This window comes from Bactrocera oleae, chromosome 4, assembly GCF_042242935.1.
Source record: "Bactrocera oleae isolate idBacOlea1 chromosome 4, idBacOlea1, whole genome shotgun sequence".
NCBI lineage: Eukaryota > Metazoa > Arthropoda > Insecta > Diptera > Tephritidae > Bactrocera > Bactrocera oleae.
This window is the reverse complement of record NC_091538.1, coordinates 30,611,640-30,632,433: the sequence shown is the minus strand read 5'-3', so window position 1 is coordinate 30,632,433 and position 20,794 is coordinate 30,611,640. Positions and strand designations below refer to the sequence as shown.

Sequence of the window (20,794 nt, the reverse complement as noted above, 5' to 3'; positions counted from 1 at the left end):
ACGGAGGAAGGAATGCTAAGGAATTCAACAGCATTCTAGTCAATAAGTGTTGAGTTGTTGGAATAAGAAATAAAGATAGGTGTATAGCATTTAATTGGGACTTTTATTTAACAATCCAGTGATCGAACTCAAGAGTGAGTTACAAGGTAGACGGTTTATCGAGAAATCCGTTGTAATATATAAGGCTGAAAGTTGAATAAGATTGGGATAGACGATTGCAAATACCAGGGAGCTTTTTTTTTATAATAATATAATAATAAACCCAACAATTACCCTCCTCCCGCCCAACCGACGCGAGGGGCGCAATCCGCATACGTGCGGAATTAGCCGAGTCAGAAAAGGCAAGAGAGTTTTTTAGGTGTTGAGATCTAAAACTGCTCAGCTACAGAAACAAAAATTTCAACAGCTAAGATCTAAAGTTACAATATAATAAATTGTTACATTTTCATTTATTAAGAGAAAACAAAAAAGTCTTTTTAATTTTGAAAAGTGAGTCAGATAAGTCAAATGTGCTGGAATGAGAATTAAAATCATGACATATACGGTGGAATGGCTCGTTTAGTTAAAAATTTTATCTACAGGATTTTAGCAGTAAAGGTCTAAACTGCCTCGAAAGGCGAACCGGGAAATTAAATTTAATTTCAGACAGGACAAAAGAACTGCAAACAGTTCCATTCCAAAGTTTCACTAAGAATATTATGCCAAGCATTTCCCTACGACTAGAAAGTGTAGGTAGACTAATAAGTTTTAAACGACTAGTGTATGGAGGTAGACTTACCCTAGCATCCCATCGGAAATGTGCTAAGGCGAAAAGTAAAAATTGTTTTTGAACCGACTCTAACTTGTCAGAATGGATTTGGTAGCTAGGGTTCCATACTACAGAGCCATATTCCAATATAGGTCTAACCAAAGTTGTATAAAGTGTTTTAGTAATATACGGATCTCTAAATTCTTCAGACCAACGTTTAACAAAACTGAGGATAGCTTTTGCCTTCAAGACCATGGTATCAATATGAAGACTGAAATTAAGCTTAGGGTCAATATTAACTCCCAAATCAACATAGTTAAAAACTTACTCTAGAAAGCTTTACTTATCATTAACTCCTCAAGAAAATTATAACATATTTGTAGTAGGCTCTCGCGTTATAAACGTCTAATTTAGCCGATTTTGTACCAAAAGAATATATTTTTAAATTGTTGTGTGTTAGTTCCGGCTAAGCTCTGATACGGCTAGACTATATTTTTAGTAAAATAATAATTTATATTACCCGGACGAAGTCGCATGCACATACTATTAATTATTTTGTATTTTACCGCCGTCGTTATTGTTGAAATGATTATCGTACTCAGCTTTGGGTGCTTTAAGTATTTTGAAAGTATGGCTACATTGTGAGATGAAATATGCACATAGAAGTGTATATGTAACTGTCAATTACTAAAAAATTTATTTTCTGGCTATTGGTTGTCTTTATATATATTTATCAAAGTTGTTTATCTAAGTTGACTTGTGTTCGGAGTTAAAAAATAAGTTCTGAAAGTAAGTAAAACGTTCAATACATAGTGTTGTGTAAAAACTTGATCGATTTAGCTTTAAGGCTAGGGGGTTTATACGTCTCATCTGGACATTTGTTATTTTTTGGGAATCTGCATTTATTTTAAATGTTCTACCTGAATCCAACGTAAAAAAAACAATGGGATGATAAACCATTATTCTAAGCCCTGAGTATTTCTAAAGGAACAAATTTTTAAGTAATATATACAGAAGACTATGTATAGTTAAGGTGATGACGCATCTTTAGTAATTCGTATTATCGATTTTTCTAACAATATCATTTCTCCCCAAAAATAACGTTTGTTCGTTTTGTGAATATTTTAACAACTGCATACACAGCTTTTAACATAAGTATGACTGGATTTTAATTAATTTTTGTTCGTGATATAATCATTTATTCACAGAACCAATCAAGCAATTATCAAGTTTGAACCTCATGGTGACGAAAAATTGTTTTTTTCGGATAATTTTGACTATAATAAACAAATCATGTGATGTCTCTTTGATCGGTTTTTTTTTAAGCGCCCCACGGCGAAATATTTAGCATTTACAATTGTCGTCTGTGAACAAAATAAAAAGAACGTCGTTAATCTACATTTCGAATAAAATTGGTATGTACAAAAGTAGGAGGTTCTCGAGATTAGGAAAATATACATTTAGTTCCCGCTCTCTTATGGTTTTTGAGATATTTGCATTTAAAGTTCAAAAATTAAACTATTTACATTTCTAACATTTATATGTATTAACACTTCGCTAATTCTAAAGATTTTACGTAAGTCAATACACGATTATGGAATCAAAATCTTTCACATGTGTTTATATTTGATCATTTGCAAAATATGGGGGGTCGGCTTTAGTATATCATCCCACGATTTCAGGGTTAAAAGGGGTGTGGTTGGAATGAGGACATCATTTTAAGTTGAAAATTGACGAATTTTATCTTGCAATTTCTCGATTTATAGTTAACTTTTCTTTTATATTATGCACTTATTATACACTAACACTTCACTACATTGTTTCTACATATTTATTTTATATGAATTATTTTCATATTTGCTTTAAATAAGTTTTAAAACAATTTTGTTTATATGCACAATAACAAATGGGTTCCATGTTGACAAATAATAAGTGTTACGTACCATATTTCACCAACTAGTTAACCAATTTCAACCAAATTTGATTCATAATATTATATTAACATCTTCATGTTTCAGTTTGAAATGAAACGAAATTAGATAACCACGCAACCTTCCCATATAACTGCTTCGCTCTGAATTTGATTCTTTCCGATTACTATACATAAATGAAGTACCAAAAATATATCGACATTAGTTGTAAATAGTAGTAAAATTTATTGATTTTAGTATAAATTTGTCCGACATGAGTTACAGCGTTCTGAACACCCCCGCCTTAAAAGATGGGCTCCCACTTCCTCCACGATTCCGGCTGATTGGCTTATCTGAAACAAACTAAAAATTAGCGGCGTTTTACTCTGTAAGCCTAAATTCGCGGAATAAACTATTATCAAATGCAAATACCAAATATTGGACTTTTGGCAGTCTTAAGTTGTTAATTTTTCTTTGATAATAGTCGATTTTGAGATACGATGGAGGAAAGTTTTAAAAACACAGTTTTGAGAAAAAGGTGTTTAAAGTTTCAAGTCCGCTTAAAGCTTCTTCGGAGAGGTTCTTCTAACTGCTGTATCTTTAAAACGAGATCGAATTTTTAAAAATAATTTACTACCGTATTCTAGATTCAATTTAAGAAAAACAATTTTTTTGAGCCCATCACATGGGATGACCCCCTTAATTTGATAACAACTATATTGGAAATTTCCAATTATCAACAATTCATTATTTCTTCTATTTTTGAACATATGATTTGCCAACGCCTGCAAATATTTGCCCATCTTTGAGTCCTTCGATTTTCGAGAAGAGAATAAAATGTTTACTACAGCCTGCCCTATTAATTAATATAAATTCTTGAAAATATTTCACAGCTTTTGATCCTTACAAATAGCGAGAGTATAAAATGTTCAATTGCACCCGAATTTAGCCTTTATTTGTTTTAATTTATTACTGATGAAGAGATCGCCTTACGTAATTTCAAATCTGTGGTTGATATCAATGTAGCTAATTTTATAATTCTTTATACATATTTGTTTTCTTTTACACGATTTTCTAATGCATTAGGCGGTATAATAAATTATTAGGAATTTCTAAAATAATGAGCTGAACAGAAATGAAATCATATATAAATTCAATTGAAAACAAGAAAAAACGTTAACTCCAGCTGCACCGAAGCTATAATACCCTTCACATATACAAAAATTCCTTACAACAACTTTGATCGGTCAATTTGTATTCCAGTTATATCCTATAGCAATTTGATCTAAACCATTTCTTCGGAGATTGCATTACTGAATTAGGCAATAACTCATACCAAATTTCGTGAAAATATCTCCTCAAATGAAAAATTTTGCTATACAAGAACTTGATTCCGATGGTACAGTTTGTATGGCAAATACATATATGCTATAGTAATCCGATCTGAACAATTTTTCGGCGATTGCATTAATGGCTTAGGCAATAACCCATGCCAAATTTTGTTAAGATATCTCGTCAAATGAAAAAGTTTTCCATACAAGCACTTGATTCCGATCGTTCAGTTTGTATGGCAGCTATATGCTATTGCGGCCCGATATAGGCCGTTCCGACAGTTGAGCAGCTTCTTGGTGGGAATAGGACGTGTGCAAAATTTTAGATCGATATCTCAAAAACTGGTTCGTATATATACAGACAGACGTGGACGGACATGGCTTAATCGACTCAGCTCGTCACGCTGATCATTTACATACATATATATGTACTTACATACTTCATGGGGTCTCCGACGTTTCCTTCTAGGTGTTACAAACTTCGTGGAAATCTTAATATTATATACCATATTCAGAGTGGAATAATTGCTAAATATTAGATTTAAACCTATAAAAAACGAAATTGCGAAATATTTAGCATCGTTATTTATGAACATGCAAGGCAAATATATAAATATATTTAAGCAATAGAAGATTTTTTGATTCCAAAAAATGTTCTTATGCAATAGCTTTAAAAATTAAAATATATACATTTTTCGATATACTTGTATGTATTTGCTGCAATACAACGTATCGACTGGCGATACAAAAACAACATAGTACATGTTATACATTAGAAATATTTAAAGGCATCGACATTATTTATCTTAATATTTTAAGAAATATGTATAAACTAAATGAATATTCAATAAATTATTATATTCCGATATAATCAGGGGTGTTGTGGAATCCAAGACAGATTTGCAGAGTTATTAGAATTGCAAACCAATTCTGATTCCCAATGGTGTCACAGAATCTGAATGGATTCTCGTCTTTTCGAACATAGGCAAAACCAATATTTGAATCAGCTGTTTGCTAGTGTGACAAAACTTGCAAATGAATAAATTTGAAGTACTGATTAAAGTCTACTAAAGTTTACAATGAGTTCCGCTATTTTAGCTTTTATTTTATTGGAAGAAAAGAGCAACGAAAAAATTAGAAGGAAGATATTAAAAGATCACAGTAATCCATCTGATGCACCAGGGGGGTCGGATGTGAAATTTGGCTGCCATTTATTTGTACTTTACGTATGCTTATTTTACAGATGTATATCACACTATCGTCTAAATAAAGACGCATTTGTTTATTCCTGATAACAAAACCGATAAAATAGGTTTCCGTGATACCCAAAACCGATACAATTTCAGTTTCGAAAGTCAAACCAATAATATCTGAATTCATGACACCTACTACATTTTTTTTATCGGCCTAAATTCTGATACCGACCACTATAAGGTTCTACAACATTCCTGAATATATAGGCTAAGTTTGAAAACGTACTACTGAAAAGTATCGATACAGTTTGACCAGAGAATTTATGCAGTATCGATATTATAGTATACCTAAACGTAATAAAAGACTTTTACTGCAAATTTTATTTTCGTACTTTTTATACTTTCATAGGTGATGTAAAAACTTTTTATTACAAAATGCTGTGTAAGAATCCAACATTTAGGGAAAGTTTTAGAATACTGTTCTATGAGGTCCCTAGTCGATTCAACACCGCTTTTTTGTATTCTTGATCTCAAATAAACAAAATTAATATATTTGTATGGTATGTTAATAATCCGTTTACAAATTTAAAATTCAAACTAATCTTTTCATGTCAGACATTTTGAAATAAATTGAATTTTAATTGACTTCTTGCCCGCATTGCCAACACAGTTCCTATTTAAACGGTAATATGAAATAAGCCAAGTGCGTTTCTTTTGTCAACAATTTTGCTATTAGTTTATGACGGTCAAATAAAACACGCCTATTATTATTTACAAATAAGAGAAAGAATATTATAAGCTTCCCATTTTGCATTTTACTCAAAATTTTAATTCTTATAATACTAATTATTATTTTTATTTTTAATTTCGAACACATTCTTATGTTTAGGAATTTATTTTTTTATTTATGAATTGATTTTACTATTAACATATTTGAGATCTGAACTATCCTATCTTTTAAGTTGGATCAAGCTGGACACAGTGTGCTAAATTTTTCGAAAATCCGTCAGAAAATGGCTTCGTTTTTTTGGGTTTCTCTTTTAACTGCTACAACTTTGATCTGATGGGATAGATGTAAGTAATAGCATATTTAGGATATTTCTATTACACTTCACTCTAGATAATTGTATCGAAACATCGAAGTGGTATCTTCGGAAGTGTTCATTTCTGGCCTCTTCCTCGAAAAAAATTCTAGATGTATTGCCATTACTGGTGTTACTGAAAAAAGGTGAAGAGTTGGTTGAAGAGGACTCGTAAAATAACAAAAAAAATTAAATTGCAAATATAAAGTAATACCCCATGTTTTCAAGTCCAAGAAGAATTTTAGTCTTTACTATTCATAGCCGCAGTTAACAGCAATAAATTGAGGAAATAAAAACATAAACATAATTACATACAAAAATTACTAAGTTCCGACGGAGCGTGCTGATTGCTTAGGCGTCTACTACAATATTTAATAAAGTAATTATGTATCAAGAAAACGATTGATGAGAGTCTACGTCCTTTTTAATTTTGACTTATGACCGAATTTTTCATGTAAATTCGCATATAGGCATTGTAATAACAGCGCGCAAAATGTATTGACTAAATTTGACGCATTAATAGTACAAGTATAAGTATATTTACCTAATTACATACATGCATATACAGTTGGGGTCAAAATGTTAGTAGTGCTGAGCACTCTTAATATCTATGTGATTAAACTTTTTTATTACATTTTATTTTTGGGATTCACTTTAAAATCCGTGTCAGAAGTCGACATAAAAACATGAATTGTTTCGCTTAGTTTGCTGTTTTTGTTACAATTGTGGGATTTTTTATTTGCAAAAATGATCTGAAAGTCTTTATGAAATTTTGAAAATAACAGTGAAATTAATTTATTCCAATGAAATTTTTGTTTATAATATTAAAATTTTATTGTTCTTCATTTGTCGAAAAATAAAAATTTACGCTGATAAAAAATTTATTTCTGAGGGCAAAACTTATGTCGGAAATCAAAAATATTTTTGGTTGCCCACCCACAATCGTACCTAATGCTACAATATCATATTCCAACTAAGTAATAAAAAATGTGGAAAGAAGCCAGCAATGTCAGAAACAGCAGTCAATTTCATTGTCAGATACTCATATTAACATTTGCGGCTGATGCAGAGTTAAAATAACCGTTTAATTTAACTTCAAGAATTGGAGCTGTACGCCGGCGTTTGCGCGATCACGACCTGGGTGCCAGAAGTCCATGAAAAGTGCCGTTATTGCCAAAAACGCATGATGACAAAATACTTCGATTCGCCAAAGAACATTTAAATTGGTCTTTGACATAATGGCGCAACATTTTATGGTTGGCCGAGTTGAAACCCAATATCGACTACCAAACGGAATATAACAACAACGGTAAAACTTGGAGTGGTGAGTGCAATGATTTGTGTAGGCTTTTCTTGGCAAGGTGTCGGACCTATTTATTGGATCAAGGAAAACAAAAATGGTGACACCTATGCCGAAATACTTCAGAACACCATGCTGCCATATGCCAATGAAGAAATGTAGTTTGTTTGGACATTGTAGCAGAAGAATGAAACCAAAAACACAAGTAAAGTTGCTAAAAAGTGGTTTGAAGAAAGGAATGTCAACATAATGGAATGGCCGCCCAGTCCCCTGACATCAACCCCATCGTAAATTTGTGCTCTGATGTTAAGGAGTTTGTAGCCCGATGTAAACCGACATTGACAACGCAACTATGAGAGGCTGTGAAGAACAAATTCTATTTTGACCGAAGATGCCAAAAACTTGTTGACTCAATGCCACGAAGCCATTTCGAGGTTCCTACTTTTTAAAAGAAAAAAGAGGAAATTCAAATTTAATGGGGAATGTTTATTATAATTCGAGAGAACATTATTTGGCATTTGTTTTTTTAAAATTATTTCTTTTAAATGTTTGCCGCGGCTACGTATCAGAGGGTCCATCTGTTGAGTCCAATTTTCAATGATGTTCGAGCATTTCGACTGGTAACTGGCTTGAATCGAAGCGTGATTGTCCGCATAGACTTTAGACTTTACATATCTCCACAGGAATAAGTCTAACGGTGTGATATAAGACGATGTTGATGGCCAATCGACTGGCTCAAAACTTGAAATTATTTTGATTTTGACGTAAAATGCGCCAAGTCGTTCCATAAGTCAGTCCGAGTTGATGAACGGCGCTGAATCGACTCTCCACGGCTTTCGTGGACACACACTCCCAGTACGATCGCTATATTTTTTTTAATGCGTGCTGGACGTGGTCTATTCGGTCGTATACTATCCAACAATGAATGCTGGGTCTTAAGATGGGTGATGGTGTTGCAAATATTTAGTATGCTCAGTAAGCCGATTATGTTGACCATAAGCGAAGGCCGCGAAACATTCTGTACAGCATGAATTTTCGTTCTTTTTTTCGTAATAAAGTTGAACGATTTGTAAACGTTCTTCATGCGTAAGTCTTTCCTGTGAAATGTCTCCTGAAATGCCGAACACTGCTGAACAAAAATAACATGACAGCTTGACACGATTCACGCGTGATCTGTCAAAAAAAAAGGCTTATGAAAAAAGTACCTCTACTTTAATTCCTAATTTTTTGTTAATTTGTGGATTCCATTCGCGCCGTCTTAGGAATTTTGGATATCCTGTTCTAATGTGAACCGTATTCCAGCGCGAGCGTTCTGCGTCGACCCGAACATGACTCTGCTCGTTGTCATGGTGGAAAATTATTGGCTCGTGTCTAGCAACAAATTCCGGGCGTTTTTCGGCATTCGCTTCAATGAGTTGTTTGTAGCGGTGTTTGATGATTCAATCCCGTTTTGATCCCACTGAATACAGAGGATTACATTGGCGTCATGGATAGTCAGCTTTGCCGTTGATTTGGCTGGTTGGTCAGGTTTTACATATGATTTTTTGCATTTAGGGTTGTCCTAATGGATTAATTTTTCATCACCAGTCACAATCCAATGCAAAAAAAAACATATTTTTGTAGCATTCAAGCAGTTTTTCTGACATGCATGTTGATGATCCACCATTATTAATGGTTTTATTTTGTATATCGTGGGTTTAATTCTTGTAGTGGTGGTCGCCTGACATGGCTCATCCGTACTATTTGCCTATCGTCATTAAATGTTGTATTTCTCGGTTTTTTATAGGCCAAATTTTCAATGATCTCATCTTTCCTAAAATATTGCATATTATTCTTAACCTTTCCCCCAAAAAAAGTCAAATATTCCGTTACTGTCGAAATTTTTTTGTACTTTTGGTAACATACCCAAATGATTTTTTTTTCACACGGAGCTGAGCTCTTATTTTTGACCATTATTTATAAAGCTTTCAAAAAACGTATTCAAATTAGTGAAGACAATACACTTTTCACTTTCTTAATATTTTTTTTACGTAGATCGTTGCAATAACGGCTTTTGTTACAATGACTTAATTATGTGAGCACACGTGACTAGACCAACTGCGAAACAATTTAAATTTTTTCGCCAACCACATTACTAATTTCTCTGAATTTGTTTTTAGCAATTTCGAAACAGATAACTGAAACTTTTTCCATACCATTATACAAATGCAAATCTACTTCGAGGACTTTATATTGTAAAACGTTAGTTTGCCATGCAGTGACTTAATTATATGAGCACGAGTGGACATTACCTTATTGCCATTTTGCATTGTTAAAATAATTATAAAGTAAAATGCCGTCCGACCGTACGAAGAAATTCGATTTTAACACCGAATTAAGAAGTAAAGTTGGCTGCAGAAAACGAAGAAATTGTAATTGTTCTGAAAATATTCTTGACGCGCGGTGTTTAATGCTTGTAAAAATGGATGTCAGTATTATTAAAAAAATTAATTCGTTTTGCATTTGATTTCTTTTGTACTAATTTTAGAATTTAAGTGAAAAATTTACGTAAAATTACCGCTTTATTTAGGGATTCCGCGTCGGCGTTAACACAGTGTTTAAAACGCGACGCTCGATGCTTTTTTTTAGGGACGGCAGTTAATTAGGAAAAAATCAATTTCCCTGGTCTCTTTGTGTATGTGCTAAGTTATCACTTACTTTCTTGATACTTCTATTATGTTTTCAATAAATAACCATTTCATACAATCAGTCACTTAAAATATGGCGAAAATTCCGGGTTAGAAAACAATTTGAATAATTAGTGACGTTGAAACTGCGTACATTTTCGCCAAAATGGTTCCATGGTGGTAGCTATTATGTAAATAAAACAGTTTAAAGTTATGGTAAGTTTGTTTAATGATGACGTCATGTTGATGCGATTTGACTGCATATTGTCGGTTTAAGTGGAGGTACTAATTTTCCGATTATTCACATACCATGTAATTAAAGAGTTGTTAGTGTCAGGATGAACGTTTGGTCGGTTAAAATATCTTGTGAAGTATGTCAATCAGACTGAATTTCAACACGGTCGTGCTTCCTTCGATTGGATAACAATGCTACAAGATTTCATTTGCTCTATCCGTTTCGTCCGATCTTGGTGAATTATCGGTTATCGAATATCTGTTTTGAAATCTCTTCTATGCTGATACTGACACTGTTTCGTGTGAAGGGGCCATCCTATCCATTCTCTGTAAATTTTGTGAAGCCAATCCAGTTATCTTTGCTTAAGCTAATGGCTTTATTTCTTGGACAACAGCTCTTGATATAGGATAAAGGCTTAGTCATTATCAAATAATAAATGTTATTATTAGACAAGAGCTATCGATGGTTGGGTTTAGTGATATATTGCTCCGCGACTTTCTGAAGTGCATGCTTTATAATTAATTCAACTCAACCCATTACTATTGTAACGTTATAATACTGTTATGATTTTATATACTTGTATAAGTTTTTTTTATGTATAACTTGTAGTACTAAACACTTTCAAACAGAGTTTACTTATTTAATTTTACACATAATATGATTTTTACTTTTCACCGAGTACTTGCACGCTACAAGCAACTGAACACCAAACAGGTGTGTTTTTTCAAATACAACAAAAGTTTCCAAGAGAGTAGTTTTATATGGACTCGTAATCTTCTAGTGATCTGTGTGGTAACATTGTTCTCAGTTCAACGGTCAGTTCATTTCAGCCTTTATCATGATGTCTCGATTTTAGGCCTTTAGCTGCTATACATTGCTTACAGTTAACACACTAGTCTGCTTCGGATTGTCGACGAGACATGGCATGAGGCACTTTCCTTGTGTTACTCATTGGAAAAGTTATAACATGGTTATCTTTTAAACCGCCATCATCAAACTAATAACTGAATCCTTGTCGATATATGTATGTAGTAAGTTAGTAGTAGTTTTTCTATGATTTCCCAAACGCCGTGAATTGCCACAGGTCACACATAACACTGGTTTATTTGCCAAGACGCTTTCGTCTCTGAAGTCCACTATTTATATTTTGGAAGAATTTTATTTTTGTGTTATGGATTCTAACTGGACTTTTGATTGCCTTAGAGAAAATAACATCAAAATGTTTCTTAAGAGTAGGGTTATAGAGCTTTCAAAGTCGTATGGGAACTTCTTATGTCAACATAATCGCATCTAATATATGTAGCTAAGCATGCAGGCAACCAGGAATAATGTTTTTAAGCCACTACTGTCGGTTTTAGCTTTGTGTGCTGGAGTAGAATTTTACTGTAAGATCCAATGCTTTTCAATGCGTTCTATAACATTGTTTACTTGAGACTCACATTTCACCTTTTCACAGAAATTAAGAGGGGTAACACCTTTACAGGATACTCCCCACGAGTGCTCACGTTGAACGTTGAACTTTTGGAATAATATTTTTTGCGTCTTTGGAACTTTCTGCGAAGATTCTGTCGTTTTATTATTAAAAACTCCTTCAATTGTGAAAATTTGTTCATCTGTAAAAAGGGTACTATCATGGCAGTTGGTAGCCTGCCACTGAAGAAGCCGCTTACATCTTTGAGCCTAATTTGCTTCAAGCGCATTGTTAAACAATGACCAGTTGACCGACGGCAGGCGCTACTGTGGAGATAATCTCGAATAAATTTTGACGTTGATTTGGAATTGGATTGTACCACGCTAGAACGACCACTTTTCATTCTGTCATCAACTGTAGACGGTTGGGTAAAACGATTATTATTGCGGTAAACACAGTTTTTTGAGAAGATCGTAAATTTCACTTGTGCTTACTTATTTAAAGCAATCCATGCAATACGATTTTCTTTAGCTTCCCACTCCATTGTTAATAAGCTAAAGCAAGCACCGAACTGATTATTAAATATGAGTACACACTGCATACAAATTGTAATAAACAAGTGAGGAAGGCCTAACTACGGGTGTTATATTTTTAGCTGTTGCAATTCTTTATATTAAAAACTGAATGGATTACAATCGAATTTGGTATCGCAATAACACACCTATATTATTGGTCATAGATTTACTTAGTTTCATTGCTACATTTTGCTTGTTCGAGATGTTGATTTAATATCAAGCTAATTAAAGATTTACCAAGATTTCGCCATACAGAAATGACACTTGTTTATATCGTTACCGAATAGATTTGAAGCTAATCTACTCGAAACCTCCCTATGCGATTCTGGCTAGCGCCATCTGTTCGTTAGTAGGGAAATTTATCACATTATCACAGCTGATTTAGACACTACAAACTGTCAAAATTAAAAAAAAATATTAAACAAAATAAAATGTAAATAAGTGTTTAAATGACTATAAAATCCCCTTCCAACACCGCTTCATCAGGGTAAATAATGACACACTCTAATACAACACACCACACCTTGGAACACAACATACACGACCACACTGCACACGATGTCACCACAGAAGTTGCCACCATACACGATGACACCCCACACAATCAACAATAAAAGAAGGATTGGATCTTCAATTCAACACATTCGAAATAATTCCGATCTCTTTTGCGCAACGTCACCGTATAATCGCTATCTCCGCTACCGCCCTTTTTGAAATCGTGGTATTAACTTTTAGTTCAAAGGTTGTGAAAATAACATTTGATAAAAAAAATAAACATTTTTAATTTAAACCTACAAAGAGCGTTTTATGAAAAAAGGGAAATAACATGTCTTTCGTGAGTGCTAACATTGTAGCATAATTAATCATGGTCCTTCGAGCCATAGTGAGAGGCACTATGGAGTGAAAAAACATTTAAAAAAAAAAAAAATTAGTTACATATACACAGGGCGGTAACCAAATACGAACCAAACAAAATAAACATAAACATACATATGTATATATGTAACTTATCGAAAAGGTTGAAGTGCTGTGACAAAAACCCAAAGTGCGGTGCACAATAATAAATACATATATTTACCAAAAACAAATGCGGTTAATTTAAGTTATTATAACAATAAAGCGCAAACGAAAAAAAATATATGTATATACATATGTACATGCATGGCTACATATATACATATTTTAAAATATACAAAGCCAACTTCAAAACAAAAAACTAACCAATAGCCTAACACATACATAGGTCTAACAAGTGTAGTAAAACAAAAAAAAAAAACATATTAACAAACGAATTTATATAAAGTGAGTGTCAAAACACAAACAAAAAAGGGTTTAATTAACTAATACAACACAAATCGAGCGCGAAACCTAATTGCATACTTAGCAATAACTTAAACGGGCGCGAATTTAAAACAAACGATAATAAACAAGAACAACACTCACTAAAACCAGGCACAACTGGAAGCAGAGGAAAAGGAATTGACAACAAAGGAACACACATGCGTACATACAAACAGAAACCTACCCCTGCAAAACCAAAGTGAGCGTATTTATTTCACTTATAACTTTATATATGTAAATATGTATGTTTGAATACGGTTTTATAAAACGTAAAACCTCTAGCAGTAAATCCGTTTTTCCTAATACTCGTAGATAAACGATTATCAAACTGGTATAAAACACGGGAAAAATCGATATATAATATGTAAATAATTATTGTATTCCTATAAGCTTACCTTTGTGTTTTCAAACACACATATTCCACCAACATAAAAAACGAACACATAATTCAAGTCTTTACTTGCAGATATTTTCCGGCAATACCCCTTATTTTTAACAAAAACAGTAAGCAGGATTGCCTAAAATAAGTAAGCAAAGGCACAAACATATAACAAAAATTAAAAGACAAATAAAGAGAACCAAACAAAAACGCATTGATCTCTCTATCGAGCTCTCAATTGCACACAAACAAAAATAATATTTAAATATATATACATATTAAAACATATACAATTATAATTGTACATATTTTCAAAGTCCACAATTGGCATACATCCCGCAATAAACCTTGTAACAAACAAGCAGGATTGCGTACAAAAAAATAAAAGCACATTGATCTCTACATCGAGCTCTCAATTGCCCTAGAAAATAAAAATATTACATACGCACAAACAATTCGTGCATACTTATGTACAAAGTGTTGATCTCTTCAACGAACTCTCAATTTCACGAGCACATAACACAAGTCCGTGTATTAGGGTGTAGCTAAATACACCAACATAAGGACATAAAAGTATTGTTAAATTAAAAGTTCGATCCTTAATAATTAAATTAAGAAAATTTAAATTACACTCACAACAAAATATTTAAAATAAAATACAAATTAAAAAATTTATTTCGCATTTAAATATTTATCTAGTCCGAAAAAATATCGTATATACGTAACAGAGTATTCGGTATTAATTATTATTTATTGCTCAGTTTACACTATATAGTAATAAATAACATAACAAAAATGGTTAATGACGATAAAAATCAAATTACACCTGCAGAAGCTACACGCGCAAGACAGGTTACCACAAAGCAAATAAAAGGAAAAAATATTTGTGCCACCAAATTCATTTTTGAGAGTGACAGATTAACAAATTAATCGTTATTGGAAATAAAAAAACAAAATATTGACAATTTTTGGACTCGTCTCCAAACTGCTCATGAGCCATAGTAGATTATGACAATTCAGATTTTAAATCATCGGCTTACGCTCTATACGAAAACTTAGACCAGTACGAAGAAACAAAATCTATGATTTATGATCAATTAAAGCTAATAAAAGCGATGGCACCTACTCCACATCCGAGAGTAGAGCTGCCACAAATTCAAAGTCAAGAGGCAAGTTCAGGCATCCATCTCGAGGTGCCCGCATGTGACACAGCAATATTTTATGGAGGTTATGAAGAATGGCCGTCCTTCCGGGACATGTTCACTGCCGTATACATCAACCATCCAAAATTATCAAAAGCACAAAAATTGTATCACCTCCGATACAAAACAAAAGGTCAAGCAGGCGTCATAGTCAAACAGTTCGCACTAAATGACGACATCTAAGATATGAAAATGAAAGAATATTGGTCGATAACCAAGTAACGACACTAACAAACTTGCCTAAGATTCAAAAAGAAACCAGTTAAGAGTTTATACGACTACAATCCACTGTTTCAAACTGTTTATCGGTTTTATCGACACAAAATATTCCCACAGACAGCTGGGACCCTATACTGGTAAACATATGCACTGCCGCATTACCAGAAAAATCGTTACTTTTATGGGAGCAATCGCTCTCATCACGAAAGAAATGCCCCACGTGGCAACAAATGAAAGACTTTCTAACTACCCAGTACGAAATCGCTGAAAGGGTAGACCAAAAGCTAATTAAAACAAAAATTGTACAACACGACCTAAAAGGAAGCTTCAATAGACCCCAAGCTAGTAGCAAAAACAAATTAAACAGAAGCTTGTACAAAACGCAATCGTTCACTTCCGAACAGAACAATCATACGTCATGCGAACTATGCACGAGAGGGCATAAACTACAATCTTGCGAGAAATTCAAAAAATTAAAAATTAAAGAAAGAAACTATTTCGTGAGATTAAAAAAATTTATGTACAAATTGCTTGTCACATGCGCATAAGTATAAAAATTGCAAAAGCAAATTCAATTGCTTATATTGTCACAAAAGACGTCACACAATGCTTCACTACAGCACATTTCCCAGCTCACCCCAAAAGAGCGCATATATTATATTAGTATAAAAGGAACCACGGGTTTAGTTTCAACTACAAATCCCGAAAACCACAATACCGAAAATTGCCAAATGACACCATGCTGCTCAAAGGCACAAAACACTCAAACGCTGTACAGCGAAATACAAAATACGGTATTACTACCCACATCAGTCATCTCCATCGAACATTGAGGAGAACTCTACAAACTCAGAGCCCTAATATACCAAGGATCACAACGATCTTTCATAGCGTCTAGGGCACAAAATAGGCTACAACTGCCAACAAAACAAGCTAACTTTGAAATTATAGGAATAGGCGGAAGAGTATTTCAAAACTCTAATAAAATCTGCCCCATTACCCAAATTTCCCCGCAAGCGGATAAGAGAATTAAAGCAGAAGCTATAGTCTTACAAATAGCAATCATTGGCAAAAGGTTTCACACCTGAAGCTAGCAGATCCCAACTGCAATACCCCCGCTCAAATAGATATAATAGTAGGCAGCGACCTTATACCGCAAATAATGCTTGCAGGTGTTAAAAAAATTCCAACGACCCTTCTAGCCCAAAATACTATATTCAGTTGGATTCTAAGTGGACTAGTTACTGAACCAGTTTCCACATCAACAACTCAAGTTGACTAAAATTCAAAATAATACCTTAATTCACAATTAAGGAAGACAAATGCCCCCTCATATCAATTACAACCCCAAAAGATCAGTATTGTGAAGACTTCCACAAAGCCACAACTACTCGATCAAATAATGGCCGGTACGTCATACGACTACCACTAAATTCCCGATGTTCCAACACTCCACGAATTGGCAGAAAAAACCAAGTCAGAGTCCCTTCTGACAAAATCAGGTTTAAAAACACAAATATGTAACTTTTTGACCCCGCAGGATGGCTTCTGCCAATAATGATACAAAAATCCTGTTTCAAAAATCTTGAGTTATGTGGCGTGCTACTACTTACCAAAATCGCACTTAACATAACATATAACAAAATTGTCCCAGTGCCTGATAGTTGACAACATTTTCATAATGTATAAAACTTCAAAAATAAAGTTAAGGGATCACCATATTTACAATGTGATACAGTGACGCACCCAGACTTACAAAAAGCAAAGGTCGCACTTATCGCAACTATCTAAGCGCTCATCAAACGGGTAGTTTATAGGAACCACTTGTAAAAGTTGTAAATCTCACTTCAAAAAGTGGGAGAAAATCATAAATCTTACTCTCGCAAGGTCCCTCTTCAAAAGTTTGAAAGGAGCACCCATTCTGGCCATATCTGAGCCAGGCGTGGAGTCGCTATCCTATAAGTCGATAATACAGAAATAATCAATAACCGCCAATAAATATAATGTATCTACAGGTATCACATAATAATAAGTTGTCAAGCCAGAAAATTCATATTAAGGGTATATCAATATGACCCCCTTACGCACAATAAAGCTGCTTATCTTATCTGAGCACTAGTACCAACATACCTAAAAATACAAAATTTGATATAAAACCAAATTCGCCTATGTTATACCGTGATACCTCCGATTTCACCCGTTTTCGTGCTATAACATAGAAATATAAGAAGAATATTATGTATCTAATTTGGTTGAAATCGGTTAAGCAGATCCCAAGATATGGGTTTTCACCTAAAAGTAGGCGGTGTCACGCTCGCTGTCTAATTTTGAACGCGGTTCCTATAAAGTCATCATAAAATTTAATGCCTCTGGCTTGTTTAGTGCTTGATTTAACAAGCTTTTAGTAGTTGTTAACAGTACCGCTATATGGGGAGTGGGCGGGGCTGTCACCCGATTTCACCCATTTTCACACCGTCGATAGAGATGCTAAAAACATTTGTTCCCAGAGAATTTTGTTATTGTAGCGTCAGGTGTATAGGAGATGTGCACATTGAACTTGTTAGGGGGCGGGACTACGCCCACTTAAAAAAAAAATGTTAACTACAGATGCCCCTCCCTAATGTGATCCTGTATATCAAATAAGAGTCTTGTATCTTGTTGAGGAGCTTAGTTATGGCAATTTATTTGTTTTTTATTAATGGCGTTTTGTGGGCGTGGCAGTGGTCCGATTACGCCCATCTGCAATACCAACCGTCTTACAGTACCAAGAAACATGTGTACTAAGTTTCATAAAGATATCTTTTTTACTCAAGTTACAGCTTGCACAGACGGACGGACAGACAGTCACCCGGACTTCAACTCGTCTCTTCATCCTGATCATTTATATATACATAACCCTATATCTAACTCGATTAGTTCTAGGTGATACAAACAACCGTTAGGTGAACAAAACTATTATACTCTGTAGCAACAAGTTGCGAGAGTATAAAAAAACAGGAGTAATGTAGAGTGAGGCTGCCGAAGCCGATAGTTAGGGCGAGAAAAAATGTTACAGCTTCGATCGGCCAGTCAAAAACATGTCTTATAAGTCTCCAACGGCAGTGAGAACAGTAGATTATTGAATAGATTTTTCTAATCACTTCAAATTTTTGGTGGGAACATGATATTAGAGATATGAGGGTTAGACCACGATCGATACCAATTTCAACCACATTAATATAAAAAAACAAGTAGGGAAGTTCTTTGGGTGTCATCGAACATTTTATACATTCGCAACTTTCCGATGTTGGAAAAACTTTATATTAAACTAGAGGAAGTATTGCCCTGATTTTATCCATTTTAGGCAACAGGATGCACTGTTATTAGTAAGAGGTTCATTCTGAATTTCATTAAGGTTTCTTATAAATGTACCGATGTATGCAGTAAAAAGTCAACCGGAAGTTTGAAAATATTTATATATATGGAGGCTAAGGGAAGTATTGACCTGATTTGACCTATATTAGACACAAAGGTATTCGGTCATCATAAACATATTCTCCCCGAATTTCAATACTAGACCTCACAGATTAACCGCCATGTTTGGTAAAAATCAGCCAAATGCTCCTTGAAAAGATATATCCGATTTCGACAATTATGAAATACCTTGAGGGCACTATTTGTGCAAAGTTTTATTGTGATAACTTCATTGATGTTTGATTTGTATACTGTAAAGTGAAGTAATCAGATAGAATTCATAAGTTTGTTATATGGGCCACGCCTACTGTTGTCATCCGATTTCACATTTCACAGTGTATGATAGAAGGGTTATAATAATTTCATACACCATATTTGGTTGAAATTGGTCAGGTAGTTCCTGAGGTATAGGATTTCACCTAAAAGTGGGCGGTGCAACGTTTCGCATTTATTCAGTGAGTAATCCCACTTTTAGTAGTTGTCAACAAAACCGTTATATGGGAAGTGAGCATGGTTATTATATTATTTTACCCATTTTCACAGTGTATGAAGAAATGCTAAAAATACTTCTTCTCAGTAAGTTTGGTTGAGTTGGCTGCAGCGGATATTTATTTAGAAGATATACACATTTTACCATTATGGCTCACAGTTGTCACTCTTTACCTTGATGCCCTGATACAAATTGCAGTTTTGTATCATAGTTTAGAGCTTAGATATGATACTTAAAAGTTTTCGTTTACTGGCGTTTTGTGGGCGTGTCAATGGTCCGATTACGCCCATCTACAATACCAACCACCCTTGGGTACCAAGGCGCATATGTAGTAAGATTGCTAAATTTTAAACAAGTTATTGGTTGCACCGACAGACAGTCACTTGGATTTCAACTCGTCACATCATCATGATCATTTATATATACACTAGAAGACCCAGGGCAGGCCTTATATTTGAAAAGGAAAACTTTTATTTCATTTCCCAACAGTAATGAATTAATTTCGATTACAAAAATGAAATGTTATTTAGTTGAACTTCTCTAAGTAAATGCAGTGAATCCAAAGTAATTACTGAATCGAAACGTTATACGTGTCCGCAAATTATCCGTTTCATTGAAGTGCTCTTTGGTAAACCACATTTTTTGGTTTTTTGGTCTGACGTTAACACAAACAAAGCGGATGGTTTCCCAACTTGTTTACACGCAACGTATAACTGCTCATGTGAAAAACAATGATCCCGCAAACACTAAGCGATTGGCCTTGCGACTTGTTACTTGTCATTGCGAACGCAAGGCGAACTGGAAATTGCAATCGTTTGAAGTCAAACGGAAGATCAGTCGGAATCATTGGTATTCGAGGAATACATACATTTTCACCAGCGTACTTTCCGTTAATAATGGTTGCCTCAATCAAATTTGGCATAAGTCTTTTTACCGAAAGTCGAGTACCGTTGCAAAGTCGCGGTGGATTCAAATTACGCAATATCATAATAACTGTACCAACTTTGAGTTGCAAGTTATGTGGTGGAAACCCTGGTAACTCCAGAGAGTTCAAAAACTCCGTTGGATAATTTACTATATCATCGGGATTTGTTATGGAATCAACGGGTTTGTATGTCACCAAATCGCCAGCAATTTTTGATTGAATGGTGAAATTCAGTGCGTGTACATCATTATTCTTTGCGGCAAGAATTGCTCGTTGACTTAACCAAGCATAATTCTGATAATTCTCACTAATGTTTGGGAAAACATTTTCAATA

General features: G+C 34.1%; 1 protein-coding gene across 4 annotated transcripts in view; it reads left to right on the top strand.

The window, feature by feature from the left end:
* Positions 1-1,377: 1,377 nt before the first annotated feature.
* Lis-1 (LisH and WD40 domain-containing Lis-1) overlaps positions 1,378-20,794 on the top strand; it is a 111,287-nt gene continuing 91,870 nt past the window's right edge. For 3 of the 4 annotated variants that reach the window (XM_036358985.2, XM_070108884.1, XM_036358981.2), the window contains exon 1: positions 1,378-1,537. The gene's annotated coding sequence lies outside the window, so the exon portion shown is untranslated. Of the gene's footprint in view, positions 1,538-6,144; positions 6,257-20,794 lie in introns of all 4 variants that reach the window. The other variant, XM_036358983.2, reaches the window with a different exon arrangement.